Below are 4,421 nucleotides of genomic sequence, written 5' to 3'. Positions count from 1 at the left end.
TTTTTTTTTTTTTTTTGCTGGATCTCAGTCTGGTTTGGGAATCAAACTGATCCTGGCTTCATAGAATGAGTCTGGAAGTTTTCCTTCAATTTCTAGTTTTTGGAACAGCTTGAGAAGAATGGGTATTAACTCTGCTTTAAATGTCTCATAGAATTTCCAAGGGAAGCCCTCTGTTCCAGGGTTTTGGTTCGTTGGGAGATTTTTGATAGCGGATTCAACTTCTTCACTAGTTATGGGTCGGTCCAGATTTTCTATTTCTTCCCATTTGAGTTTTGGTAGTGTGTGCATGTTTAGGAATTTGTCCATTTCTTCTAGGTTGTCCAATTTGTTGGCATATAATTTTTTATAGTATTCCCTGATAATTGCCTGTATTTCTGAGGGATTAGTTGTAATAAATCTATTTTCATTTGTGATTTTGTCTATTTGAGTGGTCTTTGTTTTCTTTTTAAGAAGCCTGGCTAAAGGTTTATCAATTTTGTATATTTTTTCAAAAAACCAACTCTTGAGTTCATTGATCTGTTCAACTGTTTTTTGGGGGGATTCTATATTGTTTATTTCTGTCCTGATCTTTACAGCTTTGAGATAGGTTTTAAATTTTAAAAATGTGTTGCTACCAATGTACTCTTCTTCAAGATTCTTGTCAGTACATATATTCCTGTGAAAGTGATATTCATGTTAGGAAGGTTATTGATTTTTCTTCCTAAAATGCCATTGAAATTTTGATAGAGATTGTACTAAATCTATACATCACTTTGAGTAGTATTGACAGTTAATAATATATTTTTTAATGTTTATTTTATGAGAGAGAGATAGAGTGCAAGTGGGGGAGGGGCAGAGAGAGACAACAACACAGAATCTGAAGTAGGCTCCAGGTTTCCAGATATCAGCATAGTACCTGATACAGGACTGAGATCATGATCGGAGCCACAATTGGACGCTTAAGCAATTGAGCCACCCTGTGCCCAATAGCCCAGGAGTGTTAAACGTTCTTATGCAAGGTGGATGTGGTTCTGCGTTTTATTTTTTCAGTTCTGGCCCAATATTTTTCAGTTATCATCACAGTAGTGATGACCTCTATCTTGTGTGAAATCCTGTGCATTTTATTTTTTGTGATGCTATTGTGAATGCAATTTTCTTTATTTGGAATATTGTTGTTTGTTGTGTGGAAACAGTTAATTGATAAGCGTTGGGTTTGTATTCTCCAACTTTGGACAATTTGTGTGAGATTTAACAGGTTTTTAAAAGCAAGGATTCCTCAGAAAAGAGGATGATGGAGACGATGTGGGAGGACTCTAGGCTCATCACATTCCACAAACACAACTAGATAACTATCAAATCATCCTAATACCCCAAAAAGCAACCTGAAGACAGACAGAGGAACACCTTAACTAAGGAGAGACAAGAGGCAATTCAAAAACTGTACCGTAGGCAGGACAGAGATATGGCTTGGAGAGAAACAGATTGTACTGCTATGGAGGCCTGGGAGTTGTGGTTGTGGAGAAAGGCAGAGAAAGAGGAGCACACAGGGGAATGCACAAGGAGAATATTTCCCCAAAGCCAGTGGCATGGAAAATGAGAGGGCTTCAACACTGTGAGTTCTTGCAACCAGTATGGCGTAAAGCCTAGAGTTTTGTTTTTTTTTTCATTATTTACTCCTTTTAAGAAAAACAATTTTTTACTGCTTTTATTTATTTCTGAGGGAGGGAGATAGAGACAGCATGAGCAGGGGAGGATCAGAGAGAGAGAGGGAGATACAGAATCTGAAGCAGGCTCCAGGCTCTGAGCTAGCTGTCAGCTCAGAGCCCGACGTGGGACTCGAACTCATGAACTGTGAGATCATGACCTGATCCGAAGTCAGACGCTTAACCCACTGAGCCACCCAGGCGCCCCAAGCCTAGAGTTTTAAAGATCAACTGGAGACAGGAGGGCATTGCACTCCTCCTGAAGAGAAGGCAGGCACACAACTAGAGGTGAGACAGCTTAGAAACAGAGATCTAAAGATCACTGGGGGGGAGGGGGCATGCAGGGGTGAGATTATTCTAGGAGCACTTCCATCAGAGGCAACATTCACTGAGATGCTTGCCTGAGAACAAGGGAGCTGGGTGGCACCATTTTCTTTCCCCACCCCTCAGCATAAATGGAATCTCCTGAGTGAAGCAGTTCAGTGANCCTGATCCGAAGTCAGACGCTTAACCCACTGAGCCACCCAGGCGCCCCAAGCCTAGAGTTTTAAAGATCAACTGGAGACAGGAGGGCATTGCACTCCTCCTGAAGAGAAGGCAGGCACACAACTAGAGGTGAGACAGCTTAGAAACAGAGATCTAAAGATCACTGGGGGGGAGGGGGCATGCAGGGGTGAGATTATTCTAGGAGCACTTCCATCAGAGGCAACATTCACTGAGATGCTTGCCTGAGAACAAGGGAGCTGGGTGGCACCATTTTCTTTCCCCACCCCTCAGCATAAATGGAATCTCCTGAGTGAAGCAGTTCAGTGACAACACTGGTTGTGTAAGGTGCTTACAGGAAGCCCCACCCCCGCGCTGTGGTGGGAGTGACCTTCTGAGTCAAGCTTGCCTCAGGCCAGGCAAGGTCAGACCCTCTCCAGGAGACCTGCACAAGCCCCTGCCCACACCCTGTCTCTTGACCCGACAGTTCTGCAGGCCTCCGTTCTGGTGGAGTTGGGGTCGGGTCTGATTTCACAAACAGACCTTCTCACACCTAATGAACATTTGCCACATTCAGGCCAAGCACCAAACACTGTCCACAGCCGGCCAGGAGAGCATGTGCAGGTCACTGGCCTGTAGTGAGGAGATAACTGGCTTTTGGAATAAAGAGAGGAAGGCAGAGACTTACACAAAGTGCGAAGATGGAAGAATGTTGCCCAAATGAAAGAACAAGGTATAGCCTCGATCAGAGATTTATGTAAAACAACTGTCAGTAACACGTTAAATATAGAATGTAAGGCAATAATCATAAGAAATACTGCGTTCAGAAGAGACTAGAAAACATTAATGAGACCCTTCCCACGGAGGTAAAAGTGTGAAAAAAAAGAATCAAATGGAGATGGAAAATGTAATAAATAAGATTAGAAATCATCCTGATGCAATGAACGGCAGGTTGGAGGAAGAAGAGGAATGAATTAGTGAGTGAGAAGACAATGTAATGGAAAATAGTGAATCTGAACAAAAGAGACAGAAACATTTTTGCAACGTGAGAATAGACTTAGGGAACTCAGTGACTCCTTCAAAAGTAAAGACATTTTTATTATAGGAGCTCCAGAAGAAAAGAGAAAAGGGGCAGAAAATTTATTGGGAGAAATATTAGAAAATGTCCCTGCTCTGGGGAAGGAAACAGATATCCACATCCAGGAGGCACAGAGGCAGAGAGTATTCCTCAAAATAAACAAGAAGAAGTCCCACAGTGTGACATATTTGAATTAAATTTGCAAAATATGAGGTTAAAGAAAAACTGAAAAACATCAAGAGAAAAGCAGTCCTCATCTGCAAGGGAAGTCTTAATTGAAAGCAAGTTGGGTTCTCTGATGACAGGACAGAGCCTGCTTGGGCTTCTCTGGTCCCTCTCTCTCTCTATGTGCCTCCCCTCCCCTCCTCTCTCCCTCTCCATCTCTGGCTCTCTCAGAAATAATTAAGCATTGAATAAAAAGAAAAGAAATTTGAGACAAACAACTTAATTCAACCATTTGTAGTATAAAAATTTGAAAATAGGATATCTCCTAGATAAAATAGGCAGAAATAAGCAACACAAATGATGACCAAACAAAATCAAAAAGAAAAAAATTTACGAATAAGGATTCTCTAGGATGTCTATAGATCATGTCATCTGTGAACGGAGTTCATTTTGTTTTATCTTTTCCATTTTCAATGCCTTTAATCTATTTCCTTATTGCCCACTTGTTCTGAATAGATGATGCAGTGCCATGTTGAATTGAAATGTTGATGTTGCTTTATTATCATTTTTATGATCAGACAGGTAAAGTTTTTAGTCTTTTATTGTTGAGTATGTGAGATTTCAGGTTTCCATACACAAATAGCCTTTATTAGGTCGTGGGTGTTTTCTTTCATTCCTGCTTTATTGGGTCTTTTTAATCACGAAATTCTGTCCAATATGCTCACTTCCCGTTCTGCATCAATTAATACAATCATCTCGTTTTTGATCTTCATTCCTTTAATGTGCACTTTTAAACGGATAGTTTTCCATATGTGGAAACACCATCGAATTTCAGGAGGAATTCTCACTCATTTATGGTTTAAAATATTATTTTTTTATTATTTACTTTTATCTGTTCTTGACTTATAATGTCTTCTTATGCTTTGATAACTTATTAAAGCTGGGGTCACAGAGAGTGTGTTCTTAATATCCCTTTTCTTGTTCCATGGAAATGTTTGAGGACACTTGAACAG

This window comes from Crocuta crocuta, unplaced genomic scaffold (genome assembly GCF_008692635.1).
Source record: "Crocuta crocuta isolate KB4526 unplaced genomic scaffold, BGI_CrCroc_1.0 scaffold473, whole genome shotgun sequence".
NCBI classification, from domain to species: Eukaryota; Metazoa; Chordata; class Mammalia; order Carnivora; family Hyaenidae; genus Crocuta; species Crocuta crocuta.
This window is presented reverse-complemented; position numbering follows the sequence as displayed.